The sequence below is a fragment of the Cervus elaphus genome, chromosome 15 (assembly GCF_910594005.1).
Source record: "Cervus elaphus chromosome 15, mCerEla1.1, whole genome shotgun sequence".
NCBI classification, from domain to species: Eukaryota; Metazoa; Chordata; class Mammalia; order Artiodactyla; family Cervidae; genus Cervus; species Cervus elaphus.
Window position 1 is genome coordinate 19,928,049 of NC_057829.1, and position 22,855 is coordinate 19,950,903.

Sequence of the window (22,855 nt, forward strand, 5' to 3'; positions counted from 1 at the left end):
ATACACGGGCTGTTGTATTGATTTCTTTGAAGTTTATATCAAGTTTCCAACTTTCAGCTTGCATGACTTCAGAAAAAGGGCTATTTTGGTTCTCAATGATTCCAACTCAGGAGGATGGGAGAAAAATTGGAAATGTTAGTATGGAGAGTTGTAGTCAAATATTGGAGGAAAGTAGAATAGTTCAGGATCTAGTCTGATTTGGAGGTAGAAACTCAGAGACAATTAACAGCACTAGATTTTGATATCCACAAAGGTGTATTATAGTTTCTAATGAGACAGAATTTTTCCTTCTACAGTCACCCAAATTTCTATCAGAGATAACCAAAATAAGACTAATTTGTTTGTAAAATGAGTTCTGTTTCCTTAAACGTGGCCTGGTTATTTACATAAGTGCAGCAAGAATAGTGATTGATCATATGGACTCTTAAATTGGCTTTCCTGGAACTTTTCATAAGGTGTCTCGGATTGAACTTTTAAATGCCTCTCAAGGTAAGGAACCCATTCCAGTGTTCTTGCCTGGAGAATCCCAGGGATGGGGGAGCCTGGTAGGCTGCTGTCTATGGGGTTGCACAGAGTCGGACATGACTAAAGCGACTTAGCAGCAGCAGCAGCAGCAAGGTAAGGAAGCCAAGCCAAACCAACTGTGCCATCAGACTCACCTGCAATATCTATAGATTTGAGTGAACTCCTTCTCAAGGTCCTGCAAGTATTGTGAAATTCCTGCACATGCCAGGAAGTAACTTCCTTTTTCACTTGGTAAGGCTTCTGGGAACCCTGAAAGTGAGGTGCTAGGCTCAGGTGTTCTTCCAAGGGACTTTATTGGCTCCCTAAAGTCAATCTTAGTTCCTTAAAGCTATCTGGTCATATCTGAGTCTGTGTATGTTTCTTCTTAAATATGACATTTCAATCAAAACCTTGGCAGTACAACCAATGTTTTCAATTGTGTCTTGTTACAAGGAGAACAGATTATATTGAACTTACGCAAGTAACTATATTGCCATGAAAATAAGAGTACTCACTGAGAGGTTTTGAATTCAAGAGGGATCAGGTAGGGAGAAAAAGAGAAGTGGTTCAATCCTGCTTATAAAGGCATAATTTACCTCATTCCCATAAGTCATAGTTTAAGAAGAAAATTTTCCTTATAATCTGGAAAATGAAAGATTAAAGAATCAGAAATAAGGGACTTCCCTGGTGGTTCAGTGTTTAAGACCCACCTTGCAGTGCAGGGGATGTAGGTTCGATCCCTGGTCAAGGAACTAAGATCCCACCTGCCATGGAGCATTTAAGCCTGCACGCCACAACTACAACTACTGAGCCCATTCTCCACTACTAGAGAGGCCATGTGTCTCAGTGAAAGATCCCACATGATGCAATGAGGATCCGGCATGCTGCAAGTAAGACCCAAGGCAGCCAAATAAATAAATATTTAAAAATCATCAATAAAAAGTCATAAAAATTATAATCATTCTCTTCTGTTCATTCAGTTACATGTAATTAATACTTGTTCCCCTTGAATCTAGCTTTTTTCCACATTAGTTTTGGAAGTTTTTATCTCTTTCAGTTTTATAATCTTAAATTCATCAGAAACCTGTTTCCTAGAGTCTTTGCTAAGAATCTCCTTGAAGGTGAAACATTTTTGTAGAAACACTTTTGTAAAATCATAACTGTGTCTAAATGACAAAAGACAGAAAAAAATGGTTATTGTTAGTCATTCATTATACTGGGATTGACAAGAAAATTTGGTTATTGTGATAACATTTTAAGGTAATAAATGGAATTATGGCTGATAACATTATATTAGGACATACTGATTTCTAGGAATTTCACATAATTTCTGAAACATTTAATACATATACCTACAAAACACAACATAAAGAAGGCTTTGTATTACTTCTTATTTGACAATGCTTCCCATGTGATTTAGTATATAAACAAGCCTAATTAGTAAAATATCTCTCTTTTTCATAAGGAGAAAGAACACATCTTTTGAAATGTTCCAAGGGCCCTCTGAAAAATTTCAGTTAGTTTGAGGTTAAAAAAAAAAGGACTTTGTTTTAGATTTTGATATTGTAAAGTTTGTCAAAAACATCAAAGAGATTTTAAAATTACCGGACAAATAGGATCATAGGTTACTCTGAAATAATATCTAGTTATCCTTTTAACCATTTTGACAAAGGCCTTAAAGGCAACTACAGAAGATTACATAGTTCTGGGCAAAATTTAGCTCTTAATCTTGAGAAGGCCAGGTTTATTTCAGTAAGTAAAGACCTGATGATAAAGATAACATGAAGCACAGTAAGTTATTTTTATCAGACACAAAAAATCTTTGCTTTCCAAATCGGTTACCCAAGAGAAAGAAAGGAGGAAATAAAACTTTTGTAATTGTTTATCAAGAGCAGACCAGTAATCCAATAAAACTTTTTTCTTTCAGCAGATGAAGAAAATGTTTAGTTTTACATAAGGAGACTGTTGGTGTGTGTGTATGTGCTAAGTCATTCAGTCATGTGCAACCCTGTGGACTGTAGCCCATCAGACTCCTCTGTCCCTGGGATTCTCTAGGCAAGAATACTGGAGTGGGTTGCCACTTCCTACTCTAGGGGATCTTCCCAATTCAGGGATAGAACTCACATCTCTTATGTCTCCTGCATTGGCAGGTGGGTTCTTTACCACTAGTGCCACCTGGGAAACCTCAGACTATTGGTATTAAAGCTCAATTTAAAAGATCTCTTCAAATAACAATTCAATTTTTAGCCAAATTGACCACACAAGATTTCTTCTTTTTTCTTTCTCTTTTCGTTTATGATCACTGATTCCTATATTATCTGTCTAGATGATCTGTCCCTTGATCTGAGTTGGGGTCTTAATGTCCACTACTATTATTGTATTGCTGTCAATGTCTTCCTTTATGTCTATTAATATTTGCTGTAGTTAGATGTTCCTGTGTTAGATGTTTGCAAGTTTACAACTGTTATATCCTCTGTTTGAATTTCCCTTTATCATTTTTAATGACCTTTTTTGTCTTTTGTCAAAGATTTTGTTTTAAAGTCTATTTTGTCTGATATGACTATTGCTGCCCCAGCTTCCTTTTGAGTTCCATTTGCATGGAATATCTTTTTCCATCCCCTTTCTTTCAGTCTGTGTGTATCTTTAGCTAGGAAGTGAGTCTTTAGTAGGCGGTGTATAGGTCAGCCTTTAAAAAAAAAATCCTTTCAGCCAATCTGTGTCTTTTGTTTGTAACATTTAATTCCATTATATTTAAAAGAATTATTGATAGGCATGTATTTACTGCCATTTTGTTTCTTGTTTTCTGGTTGTTTTGAGGATCGTCTCTGTTCTTCTTTCAGTCTCTTCCCTTGTAGTTTAATGCTTTTTCTTTAGTGTTATGAAACACTAAAGAGTTTCTTTCCTTTTGTTGTTTGTATATCTATTGTAGGCTTTTGGCTTTTGTTTACCATGAGGTTCATATATATTAACCTATATATATTTGTTTTAAACTGGTAGTCATTTAATTTAAATGCATTCTAAAATCTCTACATTTTTATTTCTTCCCCTATGTTTTATGTTTTTGTTCCATATTTTACATCTTTATGTGTATCCTTTAACTCTTTATTGTAGCTAGAATTGATTTTATGTCTTTTGTTTTCTAACCTTCATACTAGCTTTTAAAGTGGTTGATCCACTGCCTTTATTATTTATTTGCCAGTGAGATTTCTTTATTTTAAAAAATTTTAGTTGTGAACCAGTTATTACAATATAAAATTCACTACTTTATGCATAATAGTTGGAGTGAGGTTTTTTTGCTCAGATGGCTAATTTACTGTTTGTGAGTAAGACTCTTAAGATTTGAGTTTGTTCTTGAGAAGCAGTCTTAAGGAGCTTGTTAAGAGTTAGGGCAAGAGAGCTCTGTTAGCAGTTTGCATTTAAAAATGCATTTAAAAACTCCCTTTAGTCTCAAGAGAGTTTTAGTTACCTCCTCCGCTGTTTACATTTCAAAGACATAGTAAGATTTATGTGGCAGAGAAAGAAAATGTAAGTTTTCTCCTGGGACTTTCTGTGCTTTTTGGATGGTTTTGGCAGTTTCAGTTAAAATGTAGTATAACCAACCTGTAAGTAGGGGGTGTGTGTGGTGCTAAGTCACTTTAGTTGTATCAGACTCTGTGGGACCCTATGAACGGTAGTCTGCCACGCTCCTCTGTCCATTGGATTCTCCAAGCAGGAATGCTGGAATGGCTTTCCATGTCCTCCTCTAGGGGGTCTTCCTGACCTAGGGATTGAACCCATGTCTCTTCTGTCTCCTGCATTGGCAGACCAGTTCTTTACCGCTAGGGCCACCTGGGAAGCCCAAGTCAGGGGAATACCCTGTAAAGAATAATTTTCTGGACCTAGGGTCAAATGGGGCCTCTTCACTATTGGAAATGAAGGAGAGGTCATTTGGGTCACCATGGTCATGGAAGTGATAAAACTAGTTTACCTAGTTTTGCACAGCAAGGAAATGAACTTTATCTCAATGTTTTCTTTTCAGTGTGAGCCTTGGCAGCAATCCCTATGGTGGAAGAATGAGCATGGTGTCAGGCAATAAACACCCAAATGAGGAGACGGTGTTACAAACGTCAGGGGCTCTAGAGGCCTTTTTTTTTGTGTGTGTGTGTTTTCATACCTAAAAGAAGCAGAAGATTTTAAGAAGAGGTGGCAAGAATACACAGAAGAACTATACAAAAGAGATCTTCATGACCCAGATAACCAAGATGCTATGATCACTTACCTAGAGCCAGACATCTTGGAGTGCAAAGTCAAGTGGGCCTTAGGAAGCATCACTACGAACAAAGCTAGTGGAGGTGATGGAATTCCAGCTGAGCTATTTCAAATCCTAAAAGATGATGCTGTGAAAGGGCTGTGCTCAATATGCTAGCAAATTTGGAGAACTCAGCAATGGCCACAGGACTGGAAAAGATCAGTTTTCATTCCAGTCCCAAAGAAGGGCAATGACACAGAATGTTCAAAATACTTCACAATTGTGCTCATTTCACATGCTAGCAAAATAATGCTCAAAATTCTCCAAGTGAGGCTTCAACAGTATGTAAACTGAGAATTCCCAGATGTTCAAGCTGGATTTAGAAAAGGCAGACATCAAATTGCTGACATCCATTGGCTCATAGAAAAAGCAAGAGAATTCCAGAAAAGCATCTACTTCTGCTTCATTGACTACACTAAAGCCTTTGACTGTGGATCACAATAAACTGTGGAAAATTCTTAAAGAGACAGGAATACCAGACCATCTTACCTGACTCCTGTGAAACCTGTATGCAGGTCAAGAAGCAACAGTTAGAACCGGACATGGAAAAACAGACTGGTTCAAAATGGGGAAAGGAGTACGTCACAGCTATATATTTAACATATATGCAGAGTACATCATGTGAAATGCTGGGTTGGATGAAGCACAAGTTGGAATCAAGATTGCCAGGAGCAATATCAATAACCGCAGATATGCAGATGACGCCACCCTAATGGCAGGAGCTAAAGAGCCTCTTGATGAAGGTGAAAGAGGAGAGTGAAAAAGCTGGCTTAAAACTCAACATTCAAAAAACCAAGATCATGGCATCTGGTCCTATCACTTCATGGCAAATTGATGGGGAAACAGTGGAAGCTGTGGCAGACTTAATTTTCTTGGGCTTTGAAATCTCTGTGGATGGTGCAGGTGGTGACTGCAGCCATGAAATTATAAGATGCTTGCTCCTTGGAAGAAAAGCTATGACATACTAGACAGTGTATTAAAAAGCAGAGACATTACTTTGCAGACAAAGATCCATCTAGTCAAAGCTATGGTTTTTCCAGTAGTCATGTATGGGTATGAGAGTTGGACTATAAATAAAGCTGAGCACCAAAGAATTGATGCTTTTGAACTGTGGTGTTGGAGAAGACTCTTGAGAGTCCCTTGGACTGCAAGGAGATCAGACCAATCAATCCTAAAGGATATCAGTCCTGAATATTAACTGGAAGGACTGATGCTGAAGCTCCAATACTTTGACCACTCGATGCGAAGAGCCAGCTCACTAGAAAAGACCCTGATGCTGGGAAAGATTAAAGGCAGGAGGAGAAAGGGATTATAGAGGACAAGATGCTTGGATGGCATCACTGACTTAATGGACATGAGTTTGAGCAAACTCCGGGAGATGGTGAAGGACAGGAAGCCTGGTGTGCTGCGTCATGGGGTTGCAAAGAGTCGGACAGGACTGATTGACTCAACAATAACTAGAGGCCATTGCTTGCCCATTTCTTTCTCTCTTCTCACTGGAGGCCTTAAAAACCCTGCCAGCTTTTCCCTTGGTGGCAGGGAGGACTCACGAGGTGTGTTTGGTAGTCCTGCCTCATTCAGGGGAAAACTGCTGGAGCTCAGGATCTGTGGTACCTTAGTGAAACAAGCATATTGCCCAGATGCATCTTTAAGAATTTTAAAGTCTTTAGAGACACCAGTCAGTTGGTGCATTTTGGCAGCTGTAACAATTCAGAAAATATTACAAACAAGCAAGCAATAGCCAATTAGTTCACCTCACTCCTTCCTGCTGCATACAATGTTTAATAAATGTTTGAATTTCAGTTAAGGTATAGTTTTTGATCTCAGTTGCTGCTTGTTTTTCCCTGTTACCTTAATCTTATGTGTTTTTATCAGAAAAATGTGGCTGATGTCACTGTGAGTCCCTTCATAGGTGGCAACTTCCCAGGGTGTCCCAGGAGACCTCCCTGGAATTGGGTTCTGTCTCCATTGTCAAATGTGTCTTTGACAGAAGCCCCTTGGCTTCTGAAGCATAATACCAGAGTCTTAGAATCTTGGTATACATGACGTTGAATAACACCCAGGAGATATCCATGGGATTTTGCCTTTACTAAGGATCTGGGTACTTCCCTAGAGTTTTTTTAGGAGGTGCTGGTACCACATAATCAAGACATTTATATTTACTCATCACTTTTTTTAAAAAGTAACATCATGCTGGGATTAGACCCATAATATCCCACTGGGTCAGGAGATGAAGAGCAACAGTAGTGAGTGAAGTGGTAACACAGAGACTATAGGCCTGTGTTATATTTTCCCTCCTCTGGTGTCATGGGCTTCTGGTTTCAAGGCTACTTCACTATTCTGGGTTAGGACATGTCATCTGTGCGTGGCCCACTGTCTCTGTAATTGTAGGTAGAGGTCTCCCATCCTCCTCACCTACTGGAACATTTTTCTCATTCCTTTTAGCCCAGAGCTTCTCCTTGCGTCTTCCCTGGTGGCTCAGTGGTAAAGAATCCACCTGCAGTACGAGAGATGCAGGTTCGATCCCTGGGTCGGGAAGATCCCCTGGAGAAGCAAATGGCAACCCACTCCAGTATTCTTGTCTGAGAAATCCCATGGACAGAGGCTCCTGGTGGGCTACAGTCCATGGGGTTGCAAAATATTGGGCAGGACTTAGCAAGTCAGTGATAATAACAACTCTCCTTGGATGGTGACAATAGCCTTGTGATCCAGTTCACTCTCCTTAGTTCTCTTTTGCCTTGAGGCATGGAGGACTCTTATGTACATTAATGGTCAATTAAGGTCTTTATACTTAGTGGTCTTATCATCTCCTTAGATCATGTGGTCTTGATTATGCTTCTCTGGATAGGTCATTGGATTATTATAGCAGCTGTGACATTTTGGGTTGGATACCATAGGCAACACACAACAGAGGCAATCTGAGAAAGCGTGTAACAGTCCAACAGATCCTCAATAGGTAGGTGGTGTTGGTATCTGAGTTATGTGGTAGGTACACAAGTTACAGGTAAAGCACATTCCCTTCTGTTAATTGCAAGGGCAATCATGCAGTCCTGCCAACGACACCAATTGTTTTGTACCAGTCTCAGGCTCTCAATAGTCAGTGATATGGTTGGATTGGCCTTCGTGGTTCTTATTATGATTGAAAGATGCCCTTCTTAATAACCATCATGGAACTTTGAAAAAATAAATGTTTATTACTTTGAAGATCTGGAAATTACACAGCACACCCAGGGCCACACTATGAGGTCATGAAGAGAGAGAGAGACAGGGAGACATGCAGAGAGAGAGAAAGAGAGAGAATGGGCCTCAGTTCAGTCACTCAGTCGTGTCCGACTCTTTGAGACCCCATGAACTGCAGCACGCCAGGCTTCCCTATCCACCACCAATTCCTGGAGCTTGCTTAAACTCATGTCCACTGAATCAGTGATGCCCTCCAACCATCTCATCCTATGTCGTCCCCCTTTTCTCCTGCCTTCCATCTTTCCCAGCAACAGGATCTTTTCCAATGAGTCAATCCTTCACATCAGGTGGCCAAAGTATTGGAGTTTCAGCTTCAGCATCATGTGCACACCAGGAGAATGGGCCTATGATCCTGTTTTTATTGGCGTCAAGGGTAGAGTTTGAAGTGCTCACTCTTTATTGGTGAATTTAAAACCTAACAGCAGGAATTTAAAGTGCAGAAAGAGAAATAAACCAAGTAGCCCAAATGGTCAGTTATTAAAGTCAACCAAGGTCTCTAAAAAAAAGAACTTCCACGCAGGGAGCTGGGCCTGGCTCTTACATCCTGTGGCTAGCAAAGTGTTTATTTGAGATAGACTTCTTTGAAGTGGGTGCCTCTTTGAAAGGGGTGCCTTGGCAATCAAAGCTTGTCAGGCAGTTGCATTCAAAAAAGAAAAAGGAAAAAAAAAAAGCCAAATGTTAGGGCTTACAGTACAAGCCTGGCGTGGTGTTCTGAGAAAAGATATCTATCAACTCTTCTTAGACCTGAACCTTTCCTGGAAAGTCTCTCAGTTTTCAATTTTTGCCTGTTTTTCTGGGAAAGCCGTTTCAATTGTGAATTCACAGTTTTTGCTCTGAATGGGCTCATGATCAAACAGGACTGTTGTCGATTCTCACCTCAGTGCCTGGAGTCTACCATCCTACCTTGTGATGGTGCTAAGTCCTCCAGAATTGCTCAGTCCTTTGCTAGGGTTGTGCATTTGAGATCTTTTCTTGGTAATGGCATGAGGCTGGCTAGCTATAGAAGCTTAGGTAAGTCTGCAACTTTTCTTTTTTGGCCTTTTGCTCCTCTGGATCCATTTTTCCATCCCACTCTGTGCCCTGGGAGGCTGAGTTCAGTAAACTGCATCACTTGGGTTTCCTTGCCAGCTGACTGCCTGCTGGGTTCAGACTGTGGCAGTCCCTTCCCTGCCTGGTTGGTTGCCATGGCTACATGGATGGCTTCCATCCTCCTTGACTCCCCTGCACAGCCACTTCTGCACACCTGAGGCTCTCACATGGCTCCCTTTGCATCTTCCAGTCCAGAACCAGTGATGGCTGCCCTTGTTTGTAGTTGCTGGATACTTCATTCACCCTTGGTGTTTCCTTGATTGCTATTCACTTCAGTGGCTCAGTCGTGTCCGACTCTTTGTGACCCCATGGACTGCAGCAAGCCAGGCTTCCCTGTCCATCACCAACTCCTGGAGCTTGCTCAATCTCATGTCCATCAAGTTGGTGATGCCATCCAGCCATCTCATCCTCTGTCATCCTCTTCTCCTCCTGCCTTCATTCTTTCCCAATATCACGGTCTTTTCCAGTGAGTCAGTTCTTCACATCAGGTGGCCAAAGTATTGGAGTTTCAGCTTCAGCATCAGTCCTTCCAATGAATATTCAGGATTGATTTCCTTTAGGATTGACTGGTTTGATCTCCTGAGTCCAAGGGACTCTCAAGAGTCTTCTCCATCACCACAGTTCAAATGCATCAATTCTTCCGCGCTCAGTTTTTTTTATGTAATCCAACTCTCACATCCATACATGACTACTGGAAAAAACATAGCTTTGACTAGACGGACCTTTGTTGGCAAAGTAATGTCTCTGCATTTTAATATGCTGTCTAGTTTGGTCATAACTTTCCTTCCGAGGAGCAAACGTCTTTTAAATTCATGGCTGCAGTCACCATCTGCAGTAATATTTGAGCCCAAGAAAATAAAGTCTGTGACTGTTTCCATTGTTTCCCTATCGATTTGCCATGAAGTGATGGGATCAGATGCCTTGATCTTAGTTTTTTGAATGTTGAATTTTAAGCCAGCTTTTTCACTCTCTTCTTTCACTTTCATCAAGAGGCTCTTTAGTTCCTCTTCACTTTCTGCCATAAGGATGGTATCATCTGCGTATCTGAGGTTATTGATATTTCTCCCGGCAATCTTGATTCCAACTTGTGCTTCATCTAGCCTGGCATTTTGCATGATATACTCTGCATATAAGTTAAATAAGCAAGGTGACAATATACAGCCTTGATGTACTCCTTTCCCAATTTGGAACTGGTCTTGTTCCATGTCCAGTTCTAACTGTTGCTTCTTGACCTGCATACACATTTCTCAGGAGGCAGGTAAGATGGTCTGGTATTCCCATCTCTTTAAGAATTTTCCACAGTTTGTTGTGATCGACATAGTCAAAGGCTTTGAAAGTGAAAGTTGCTCAGTCGTGTCCAACTCTTTGTGACCCCATGGACTATAGAGTCTATGGAATTCTCCAGGCCATAATACTGGAGTGGTTAGCTGTTCCTTTCTCCAGGGGATCTTCTGAACCTGGGAATCAAACCCAGGTCTCCCACATTGCAGGCCGATTCTTTGCCAATTGAGCCACAAGATCAGCTGAGCCATAAGGGAAGACGCAAGGGAAGGCTTTGGCGTAATCAATAAAGCAGAAGTAGATATTTTTCTGGAACTCTCTTGCTTTTTCAATGATCCAATGGATGTTGGCAATTTGATCTCTGGTTCCTCTGCCTTTTAAATCCAGCTTGAACACCTGAAAGTTCATGGTTCACGTACTGTTGAAACCTGGCTTTGAGAATTTTGAGCATTATTTTGCTAGCCTGTGAGATGAGTGCAATTGTGTAGTAGTTTAAATGTTTTTTCGCATTGCCGTTCTTTGGGATTGGAATGAAAACTGACCTTTTCCAGTCCTGTGGTCACTGCTGTCTTCCAAATTTGCTGGCATATTGAGTGCAACACTTTCACAGCATCATCTTTTAGGATTTGAAATAGCTCAACTAGAATTCCATCACCTCCACTAGCTTTGTTCATGGTGATGCTTCCTAAGGCCTACTTGACTTTGCATTCCAGCATGTCTGGCTCTAGGTGAGTGATCACAGCATCTTGGTTATCTGGGTCATGAAGATCTTTTTTGTATAGCTCTTCTATGTGTTCTTGCCACCTCTTCTTAATATCTTCTTCTTCTGTTAGGTTCATACCATTTCTGTCCTTTATTGAGCCCATTTTTGCATGAAATGTTTCCTTGGTGTCTCTAATTTTCTTGAAGAGATCTCTAGTCTTTCCCATTCTGTTGTTTTCCTCTATTTCTTTGCACTGATCACTGAAGAAGGCCTTTCTATCTCTCCTTGCTGTTCTTTGGAACTCTGCATTCAGATGGGTATAGCTTTCCTTTTCTCCTTTGCCTTTTGCTTCTCTTCTTTTCTCAGCTATTTGTAAGGCCTCCTCAGACAATCATTTAGCCTTTTTGCATTTCTTTTTCTTGGGGATGGTCTTGATCACTGTTTCCTGTACTGTGTCATGAACCTCTGTCCATAGTTCTTCAGGCACTCTATCAGGTCTAATCCCTTGAATCTATTTGTCACTTCTACTGTATAATTGTAAGGGATTTAATTTAGGGCATACCTGAATGGTCTAGTGGTTTTCCCTCCTTTCTTCAATTTAAGTATGAATTTGGCAAGAAGTAGTTCATTATCCGAGTCACACTCAGCTTCTGGTCTTGTTTTTGCTTACTTTATAGACCTTCTCCATCTTTGGCTGCAAAGGATATAATCAATCTGATTTCTGTATTGACCGTCTGGTGATGTCCATGTGTAGAGTCTTCTCTTATGTTGTTGGAAGAGGGTGTTTGCTATGAGCAGTGTGTTCTCTTGGCAAAACTCTGTTAGACTTTGCCCTGCTTCATTTTGTACTCCAAGGCCAGATTTGCTTGTTACTCCAGGTATCTCTTGACTTCCTACTTTTGCATTCCAGTCCCCTATAATGAAAAGGACATCTTTTTTGGGTTTTAGTTCTAGAAGGTTTTGTAGGTCTTTATAGAACTGTTCAACTTCAGCTTCTTCAGCATTACTGGGTGGAGTATAGACTTGGATTGCTTTAATATTAAATGGTTTGCCTTGGAAATGAGCAGAGATCATTCTGTCATTTTTGAGATTGCATTCAAGTACTGCATCAGACTCTTTTGTTGACTATCAGGGTTGCTGCATTTCTTCTATGGGATTTTAGTCCACAGTAGAAGATACAATGGTCATCTGAATTAAATTTGCTCATTTCAGTCCATTTTCGTTCACTGATTCCTGAAATGTCTGTGTTCACTCTTGCTATCTCTTGCTTGACCACACCTATTTTACCTTGATTCATAGACCTGACATTCCAGGTTCCTATGAATATTGGTCTTTATAGCATCAGACTTTACTTCTATCACTAGTTACACCCACAACTGGGTGTTGTTTTTGCTTTGACTCCATCTCTTCATTCTTTCTGGAGTTATTTCTCCACTCTTCTCCAGTAGCATATTGGGCACCTACTGACCTGGCGAGTTCATCTCTCAGTGCCCTATCTTTTTGCTTTTTCATACTGTTCATGGGGTTCTCAAGGCAAGAATACTGAAGTGGTTTGCCATTGCCTTCTTCAGTGGACCACATTTTGTCAGAACTCTCCACCATGACCCGTCTGTCTTGGGTGGCCCTACACAGCATGGCTCATAGTTTCAGTGAGTTAGACAAGGCTGTGGTCCATGTGATCAGTTTGATTAGTTTTCTGTGATTGTGGTTTTCATTCTGTCTGCCCTCTGAAGGATAAGGATAAGAGGCTTATGGAAGGTTCCTGATGGGAGAGACTGACTGTGGGGGAAGTTGGATCTTGTTCTGTTGGGCGGGGCCATGGCTCAGTAAATCTTTAATCCAGCTTTCTGTTGATGGGCAGGGCTGTGTTCCCTCCCTGTTGTTTGACCTGAGGCCAAACTATGGTGGAGGTAATGTTGACCTCCTTCCAAAAGGACACTGCTGCACTCAGTGTCCCTTACCCTGCGTCAGGCCTCAGTGACCCACGCCTCCACTGGAGACTCCTGGACACTCACAGGCAAGTCTGGGTCAGCTCTTGTGGGGTCACTGCTCCTTTCTCCTGGATTCTGGTGTGCACAAGGTTTTGTTTGTGTTCTCCAAGAGTCTGTTTCTTTAGGAAAGTCTTTTTAAGTTGAATACCTGGAGGGAATCTGTGTTTTTATTTTAGTCCCTGCCTAAATGGGGAAGCAGATCTTCCTTCACTTGTCTTAGTGTAACCGAGAGGGTGATGTGAGATCCTGTGTGGGAATGTGCTTCAGAATTGGAAGCATTCAATTGCAGGGTGCCATCTATGGTGCTATGGTGACTATTCCTGAAGTCTGAGATATATTCCTAATCCTCAGGCATTTTGGACAGTTTTCAGCATTTGATATTTACACAGTAAACTCTTAATTAAATCAGGGAGCAGAATGTGGGGAATGATAGCAGGACCATCTACTTACTTTCAACTGTACAGACTCGCTGTGTTTCTGGGAGATACAAGAGTGCCCAGTTTAATTGTCTTTGTTGTTAACGAGAAAAATATTCAGATTCTGCTAACAGGTTGGTATATAGCCCAGTTTTCAGAGTTTCATTGTTTTCATTTCAATCTTGTTTCCAAAAGTATTTATTTGAAAGTTAGATGATATATTAGGGTCACTGAAATATTTCATATTAACTTAAAAAACATCAAAAATCTAAGTTTAAAGTAAAGTAAAAGAGAGAGAGAATAGGTTGCCTATTGAGATAGGGCAGTCACAGGAAGACTTTCTGACATGGTGACATTTGAACTGAGATCTGAATGATGCAAGGGAGCGAACTGGACACATATCTGGGGGAAGGGCATTTCTGGCAGAGGGAACAGCATGTGCGCCAGCCTGGAGGAAGACTGTGCTTGGCGTGCTTGAGGGACAGCATGGAAGTTAATGAGACTGGAGAGGAATGAGTGAGGGATGACGGTAAGAGCTGAAGTCTGAGGGAGGACTGGGAGAAGGCTTGAAGTGTCCTGTTGGCCACTGGAAAGAAGGTTCTGACTGATCCTTATGATGATGGGGGGCCTTGGAGGGTTTGGAGTGGAAGAGTGACATGATCAGACTTTAAGAGACTCTCTTTGGCTGCTGCATAGAAAAAGTTCTGAAGCGGGTGAGGGTAGAGTGAAGATGGCCAGTTAGGAGGCTTTTGTTGTAATTCAGGTAGAGATGAGGGGTGGTTTGGACTAGAGTTATTGCAGGATTGGTCATGAGAGATGGTTGGATTCTCCAGATGTTTTCAAGGCAGAGATGGCAGATCTTAATCATGGATTGGATTCAAGGTATGAAAGAAAAGAATTAAGAATGGCTCTGGGTTTTGGCCTGATGCGTGGTGGTTGAAGTGTAAATAAACATCTGTCTAGTTAGGGCAGTAGTTCTCAACGCAGGCAATTTTACTTCCCACAGGACATTTGGCAATGTATAGACATAGTTTTGTCACATCTGGGGTGAGGAGTATGTGTTAAAGAAATCTATTAGGCAAAACCCAGGGATGCTGCTAAACCCCCTACAATGCATAGGACATCCGCCCACAACAAAGAATTACCTGGCCCCAATGTCATTGGTGCTGCGACTGAGAAACCTAGTTAGGAAGATCACTGCTTTTCTCTTTTGTCAGCCTCTTTATTCTCTTGGCTTTGTTCTTTCCTCTGCACACGGATTTCTTTGCTGCTTCTTGGACAAGTTAGGAAACAACTGGCCCAACTCTTCTACCTCCCTCCTGTCAAATGTGAACCTTCAAGCTTTCACATCCAAATTCGACTCAGTATACACTATCTCTTTTTCCCAATTTCATATTACTGGGAGAGAGATTTTCATTGGTTCAGGCATTTCCTCTCTTCCAATCATGCATGTCAAAAGGTGGTCTTGTGTGGGTCCCTGTTCACTTAAGAAAGACTACAGGAAAGATATTCTGGGAAAGAGTGAGGGTTAGATAGGAAAATTAACTGGACTGTCTACTGTATGAACTTGGAGGATTCAACCTAAAGCTTTGACTCCTAGGGGCCAAACAGGATTCTCCAGGCTTCTGCAATTTTAGTCCATTCCTTTCAAGTAGCAGGAGAGGAGAACTATGGTTATGGGTCATGGTTAAGGACCTCCTGGACAATGTTTGGAATCTAGATCTCCACTGAGCTGGACGCAAAGGAGAAAGCTATTTGCTGTGTTCTTCCTCTCCCCTTCTGATTGAATTTGAATCCAGTATTATCTTCAGAGGAAATCATCTGGAGCAACAAGCACTCATAGCTAGTGACTGGCATGAAAAATAACAGTGGGGAGGAAACATGGAATGCAGTATGCATTTATTGTGACATATGGCTCTCCTGGTTTTTCATTCACTGTATTATCTAGGCAGGAACTTGTTTTTAGTGAGAAGGAGGTATTCTGCAGATGGCAGCATATTGGAATCATTGTCAAAAAGAGGAAAGATTATATCAGACTCATATTGAATCAAATGTTCAGTTATGAATTAGTCTGAGATCATTTTTCCATGCAGTAATGAGCATTTTAATATTTCCAGCCTGCTGTTCCACATGACTAATGCATTTCTCACAAAAGGATGTCTCTGAGGGCCTCAAAATAATGCTAATAAAAACTGTCATAGAAACAGAAGGATGATGGTGAGGAGAAAGGTAGCCTGATCAGGCCCAGGGCTGTGCTGGCAGACTCCTGGCATGGGCAAAGCAGGAGACCCTGGTGACCAAAATGTTTTCTTTGCTTCTCCTGCCCATTGAAAGTGCCTGCATTTCTGAGACCTTTGAGGTAAGGCTTTGAAAGTCCATGTACTGAGTCATATATCATCTAATAATTCAGGCATGAAAGGTCGTTTGCCCTTAAATATTTTTATTGATATGTAATTTATATACAGTGTAAGTCACCCTCTTAAAAAGTACAATTCAATGGTTTGTATATTCACAGAGTTGTACACTGATCATCACAGTGAATTTTAGGACATTTTCATTACTCTAAAAAAAAAAAACCACAACAGAACCCTCAAAACAAAGCATGCTCATTTCCCTCAAAACTTCAGCCCTAGGCAACCATTAATCTATTTTCTCTGTAAATGTGCCTGTTTGGAAGATCTCATGTAAATGGTGTCGTGCAATATTTTATGTTTTGTGTCTGGCTTCTTTTAGTTAGTATATCAATAACATTTTCAAGGGTCATTCCTGCCATGCCATGTATTATTTTTTATGGCTGAATAGTATTCCACTGTATGGATGTCTCAGGTTTTATTAATCCATTCGTCAGTCAATGGGCATTTGGGTTGTTTCCAGTTTTTGGCATATGAGTAATACTGCTATAGACATTCATGTATAGGCCATTTGCCTATAATTAGTTTATCAACTAAAATAGCCAACTGCTCTAGGCATCTGCTATGATTTGCCCACTTCCCTCTTTGCCCTTTATCTCTGCCCAAGTTAATTACACTTTCCATTCTCATAGCATCTGGTATATTTTCCCATTACTAGTACTTGTCACACTCTACTGTGATGATTTTATTATCTTACCTGTCATCTCTGTGAAAGCAAGGGCCATGGCTTATTTATCTTTCTATCCCCAACACCTATTAATATCAAGTTCACAACTAGTTCTACTTCTTAATTAACTGCTGGATGGCATTTAAAAACAATGAGTATCTATCTCTCTACCTCCCTATCCACCTACCTACCTGTGCCAGGTCTTAGTTGCAGCATACAAGATCTTTAGTCGTGGCATACAAACTCTTAGTTGTGGCAGGTGGGATCTAGTTCCCTGACCAGGGATCAAACTTGGGCCTCTTGCTCCCCTGTGGGAGCATGGAATCTTAGCCATTGGACCACCAGGGAAGTCGCAAAATGAATTTTTATACCAGACTCAAAAAGAATTTCAGTTTCAATTTGACCTAAAATTCCACATATTTTTCTGTCTAGTTTCTCTCTAGTTTCCATGGGTTCTTTTTGGTTAGAGGTGGATCTGCTTGGTCTGTCCTGGTCATTCCTGGTGGATCAGAAGGAGGCACCAAGAAGATTTGGAAAATTAGACTTTTTTTGCTTATATTTGTAATGCTAAGTGATATTTTTGTGTCTTTCCTTTTATTTTTTGTTTTTGAGCTCTGCAGGCAGGGGAGCACCTAAAACAGGGATATTGATTCATTGACACATTGGGGTAGGTGAATAATAACCATCACACAAATGTGGGCGGCAGTCAAAGGGGAGACTTCTTGGGCCTTGCTGAGGACAGCCTTGCTGTTGATGACACAGATGAGCCTTCTCTTCAGCATCTGCTCAGTCTTTTTTCTTTTTACAGGAAATGATCAGATCTTCTTTGAGGACCTCAGGGCTTTGTGTGCTCACTGTGGCCTTTCAAGGCGGTACAGTCCCTCACAGACAAGTGACAGAGGTCACACAACTGGACTGAATCCTCTGACAGGTTGGTTTTTGGACTGGCATGGCCAAGGCTGCTGCTCCTGCTTCTAGGTCACTCCGTCGCCCTCAGTGCTCCTGAGTCCTCACAATGGGGGGAGATCCTGGAGGGTTTGGAGCAGAAGAGCAACATGATCAGACTCTTATTTGAAAGGCACTCTCTGATTGCTGTGTAGAAGAAGCTCTGAGGTGGGTGAGGGTAGAGCGAAGGTGACCAGTTAGGAGGCTTTTGAGGTAATTTGGGGAGACATGATGGTGGCTTGGACTAGGATTGTTGCAGTGGAGGTCATAAGAAATGGCTGAATTCTGGGTATATTTTGAAGGGAGAGGTGGCAGATTTTAATCATGGATTGGATGGAAGGTGTAAAGGAAAGGAGTTAAGGATGACTCTGGGTTTTGCCTTGAGTAATGGTGGCTGGAGGATAAATGGATGTCTAGTTAAGACTGTAGTTCTCACCCTTATGTACCCTCTCAGAGTGCCCAGCTCCAGTTTTGAGTCTTGTGTGCTGGCTGAGGCCTCAGTGGTGTTCATGGCCTGGACAATCACGGTTTTGTTTCAGCTCTATGTTCACAGTGCCGAGCACAGTGCTATACCCCTGTCTAGGTGACTGTTTTTGAGTGGACCACTTGGCATCCCTTTAGGGCTTGTTGAGGACATAGGTACATGAGGTACAAGAGCTCTCTGGGTGTGGGAAGCAAAGTATGTATGAGTCTAGAATGAAACTAGAGACCTTGGCACATTTTTGCTTAGAGAGAGAGGCAATCCTGGAATTCAGGCATGACCTGGTGAACAGAATGTTTTTTTTTTCATATAGTTGTATGGTGTCTCTTCATCTACTCTTGGGGAGCTAGACATTTGTGTAGAGCTTCTAAGATGATTTCTAGTTCTGAGCATTCAGGAAAGGCATGGGCTTCAAGATTATTTTCCTCTCCTGACCTGAAGTTGCTTCAGATTATTGAAGGTAAAGGACCCGTTTGTTTCCGTCCGAATAGTAAATCCTTGGACATGTGTTGCCTTTGGTACTTTTTCCAAGTGCTTTTAGAGAATTCTTTCAGGGGACCCACACAGCCCCAGGGGACTGGGACCGTGTCTTTTCCTTCTATAATCCTGACTTCTGACATGATGCTGCCTACCTGGAAGATACTAATTCCATCTAACTTCAGTGAGTACATGGCAAGGATTTGCTCCTCCTTTTCACAAATAAAGCAATGAGGACTAGACAGGTGATCACTGTTTAAAGACAGATAGACGTTTTCTTTGGAGGAGGAAATGGCAACCTACTCCAGGATTCTTACCTGGAGAATTTCATGGACAGAGAAGCCTGGTGGACTACAGTCTGTGGGGTTGCAGAGAGTCGGACACAACTGAGCTACTAACACACACAGAGGCTGTCTTTGTCTTTTCTCATCATGTCATACATCTCTAATTAGTTTGCTGATAATTTGTGCTGATGACATGTGGCTGCTTCAAATAATTGGTGTGTTTTGATAATAAATCCATTCTTGTCTTTTCTTTGGGCTCACTGTTTAGATTTCCTTTGCCTTCCCATCCTGTTGTCTTCCCTTTGAGAATGAATAGCTGGGTAGTCATATCAGTGAGGTATCTGTATAAACAAAACGAAAACCCAAAACAAATAAGGGTGACAGGTTTTGAGAGAGTCCGACTACAAGGTGCTAACATACTGAATAATTCTGAATTCCAAGGCTCAGAAGGCCCGTCTTTCTTTCCATAGCAGCAACAAGGGGCATTTTAAGTGCGTGGAACATTGGGAGTGACTAATGTGGATTTTCCTCTCTCGTTTAAGTAATCAGTAGTGATACCATTCACCCTGAAATTGATCAAATCCATGTGAGGAGGAGTTGTGTATCTCTTCTGATGTTTGCCTGTCTTCCTGCTCCTGAAGACTGTAAGCCTCATGAGTTCATGTCTTCTGTGTCTGTACAACTCTTGAGTGTCTCATGGACTGGAGCCCAATGAACAGTTGATTTAAAATAATTTTATCCATTGGATATTTCTCCAGGAATATACCACAATTAGTTTAAGCTCATTGTGAGTTAACTTAGTCCCCTCTTTGTTCTCAAAAGGATTTAAGTCTCCTTATGTGGATGTCACATGGCAAGAAAACAAATTAGAGAAAGATATGACAATATAAGGGCTTCTCCAGTGGCTCAGTGGTAAAGAATCCACCTGCAATGCAGCAGACGCAGGAGACACGGGTTTGATTGCTGGGTCAGGAAGATCCTCTGGAGGAGGAAATGGCAACCCCCTCCAGTATTCTTACCTGGAGAATCCCATGGACAGAGGAGCCTGGCGGGCTGCAGTCCATGGGGATGCAAAAGAGTCAGACATGACTGAAGCAACTGAGCTCACATGCATGCAGGACAAAATAAGAAAAAGAAGGGTGGGGTCATAATATGGAGCCTCTGTGGGCCACACGTGCTATAGGCAGACCACAGATTTGGCTTTATAAGACTAAATAGGAAACCCTACTGGTTACACAGTTCATTGTTCATATGATAAAAGCAAGTCAGCTTCTCAGGAGGAGCACAAGCACTGGCTTCTAAGAGTCTAAAGGAGTTTCTGGAAGGCTGTCCATGAAATTCATAACCCTCTCCTGGCTGGACTCTCCAAGGGGTAGATTTTCAAGTACAGAGTGGAATGAATAGACTGGACAGCTCTCAACCAGTCCTTTGTAAATTGTATTTTTCTCAGCTGAGCTTTTGTTCAAATGCAGTTTATTTTTAAGAGACCATATTCATTTTTCTCCCAAAGTAACTCTCCCTTCTGCTTCTCTTTTTCTGAAAGAAAACTATAACTGTATAGGCACATCAGTCTGTATGACTGTAGCTGTGTAAGACTCCTTTGTTTATTCTCCAATCAGTTATCTTTCTCCTTTTCTTCTCTCCTTCCTCCCTACTTTGTTCTTTCTTCCATCACTTACTATGTACCAGGAACTGACTGTGCATTTGAAGGCATGATATTAAATAAATGTAACAATTGGCAAGAGGACTGGCCAGTCCAAAAGAATATCAGCTTTGACATAGGAACAAGGTTTTCAAAGACTTCTCCTGTGTCAGGCATAAGCTGTTTGATTGCCGACTGGGGAGGGGTGTAGTTTTGGAAAATTCCAGGCTGGGATGGTGGGTAGGCACGGGGATAAACGCGTGGTGGTTTCAAGTAAGGATCTATTTTTTACTCCCAAGTATGAAAGTGCCTCAATGTATTAATAGCTGATCCAGCTGCACTAGAGAACGCTGATGCGTATCAGCCCTGGGAATATGTGGTCGCAAATATGACTCAGCCATGGTTCGTATCCCAAAGGACAGTGGCATTCACTGTCTTCAGAATGTGTTCTAGGAATATCCTTTCCTCTTTCTGTCTTTTGCTGCAACTGTAATTTAAGTCCTTTCTATCCCAGAGTCTATTGATTATAATTATCTCTTTACTGATCTTCTAAATTTCTTTATTCTCTTATTTTGCCTTTTTCCAATGTTTCAAGTATGCTCTGCCAGAGAAAATTTCCTAAAATACTGCTTCTATCATGCCATTACTTTCTACTCCAAAACCATCATTGGCTTTTCTCTTCTTTCTATGGTAATATTCATACTCTTTAGCTGAGCATTCATGGCTTTCTGTTTTATCTACACCACTGCATCAAGGTATGTGATGTCATAGAAGGACAAGCTGTGGTCCTCCCCATTCTTAAGTAGTTTAGAATGGTATAGAAGGGATGTCTATGATGATTATTACGTAGTAAAAGTGAATGTGGGAAGCAAGTAGGTGATGGGGGTGTGAGGTGGGGCAGGCTGACACCAGTAACAGGATTGGACAGTCAGAAAATAAAGTCCTTTCAAGCCTGACTTTTCTTAGGAAGCTGAGAACAATAGATTCCTGGGTATAGGCCCCTGATTTCCAGGTTGTTGGTCTTGGAATGGACAAGGGGGTTTGTCAACCCCAAAATGAAACTTTTTATAATTTCTGAGATGCAAACCCAGAGTGCAAAGCCTTTTCAACATTTAAGACCCTGAATAAATTCCAAACAGGACAGTGCAAGTATATTCAAGACTTGCTTTCATGTCTTACCACCTCCCTCATAATTTTATCTTCAACTCTCAGTGGACATCTGGCAGTCCTGGGCCTGATTAGATTAATAGGATAAGACCTGCAGGGTGTGTCCTTTCTCTGAGCTGTTTATGAAAAAGCTTGGCTGAGCAGTCTTCGGGCTTAGCCTAAGAGAAGCTATTCCTACCTATCATGTACTCAGAGCCTACAATGACCTTATGCTCAGCTGCTCAGTTGTGTCAGACTCTCTATGACCCTGTGGACTGTAGCCCGCCAGGCTCCTCCATCCATGGGATTTTTCAGGCAAGATGGGCTGCCATCTCCTCCTCCAGGGGATTTTCCCAGCCCAGGGATCGAACATGTGTCTCTTGCGTCTCATACATTGGCAGGCTTGTTCTTTATGTGCCACTTGGGAAGCTCTTGTACTACACTCAATCTTAGTCAGAAGGCCTAGAATTTGGCTATAAAAGTTAGGCATTTTGCTAACATTTTCAAGCACAATCTCATTTAATCCTCACCACTATCTTGTAAGGTAGGTATTATAAGTAAAGCGAGTGAAAGTGAAGTCGCTCAGTCGTGCCCACTTGTTGCGACCCCATGGACTGTAGCCTACCAGATTTCTCCATCCATGGGGTTTTCCAGGCAAGAATACTGGAGTGGGTTGCCATTTCCTTCTCCAGGGGACCTTCCCAACCCAGGGATCAAACCCAGGTCTCCCAAATTGCAGGCAGACATTTTACCCTCTGAGCCACCAGGGAAACTGAAGCCCAAAGGCTAATTTATCCAAGATTACCCAGTGGATCTATCCTTGTCAGGACTGTAGAGTCACCAGAATCTAGGCTCATTCCTTGGTGGCTCAGAGGGTTAAAGCATCTGCCTGCAATGTGGGAGACCTGGGTTCGATCCCTAGGTTGGAAAGATCCCCTGGAGAAGGAAATGGCAACACACTCCAGTATTCTTGCCTGGAAAATTCGATGGACGGAGAAGCCTGGTGGGCTGTAGTCCATGGGGTCGCAAAGAATTGGACACGACTGAGCCACTTCACTTCACTTCACTTCAGCCTCATTCCACTCTATCACTTTGCCCTTCTAGAATTAGTACAGACATTTTCCTCCACTATCTGAAAGTAGAGAACTAGTATGAAATCTTTTGTAATCAGAAATGGCGTCACAGGAAGAGGCAGTTACCTTGGAACATGACTTGCCCACGGATGCCCAAATGAAGCATAGATGCTCACAGACACAGTTCAGTGCTCTGGCGGCTTGATGCTGAGATGCT

General features: G+C 41.6%; 1 long non-coding RNA gene across 1 annotated transcript in view; it reads left to right on the forward strand.

Moving 5' to 3' along the window:
• The window catches only part of LOC122709406, a 112,414-nt gene extending 107,786 nt beyond the window's left edge, over positions 1 to 4,628 (forward strand). Inside the window, exon 3 of the long non-coding RNA XR_006345505.1 lies at positions 4,523 to 4,628. This is a non-coding gene — a long non-coding RNA (uncharacterized LOC122709406). The remainder of the gene's footprint in view (positions 1 to 4,522) is intronic.
• The last annotated feature ends 18,227 nt before the right edge of the window (positions 4,629 to 22,855 follow it).